The sequence below is a fragment of the Penaeus monodon genome, chromosome 33, assembly GCF_015228065.2.
Source record: "Penaeus monodon isolate SGIC_2016 chromosome 33, NSTDA_Pmon_1, whole genome shotgun sequence".
NCBI classification, from domain to species: Eukaryota; Metazoa; Arthropoda; class Malacostraca; order Decapoda; family Penaeidae; genus Penaeus; species Penaeus monodon.
In genome coordinates, this window is record NC_051418.1 from 12,466,254 (window position 1) to 12,466,565 (window position 312).

The following is a 312-nucleotide window of genomic DNA, read 5'->3' on the forward strand; positions in this document are numbered from 1 at the left end:
CTATATTCTTCAGAAATCAATGCTTAACGTCTGCACTCCCATCACACGCCAGGCGAAGAAAGGAAAGAAGAACAATAACAGTGAGAGCAAACTAGGGAAAAACACCCGCGGCGTGGAAGCGAATCAATATGAAACACGGTCCGCTATGGAAGGAAAAAAACTAAAGCTACCAGGCCCATACACCGGCACATTTCCTCGGCGGAGAGCGAATTCTTCTCGATGGGACGCTGCAAAGCCCGACGCAGCAGCGAACGGCCAGCGTCCTCCTTACGGCAAAACAGGGAGGCTCTGTAGCATGAACGGGCCACAAAA

General features: G+C 51.3%; 1 protein-coding gene across 1 annotated transcript in view; it reads right to left on the minus strand.

Moving 5' to 3' along the window:
• LOC119594049 (elongation of very long chain fatty acids protein-like) overlaps window positions 1–312 on the minus strand; it is a gene marked incomplete in the record, with an annotated part of 45,869 nt that overhangs the window by 44,650 nt on the left and 907 nt on the right.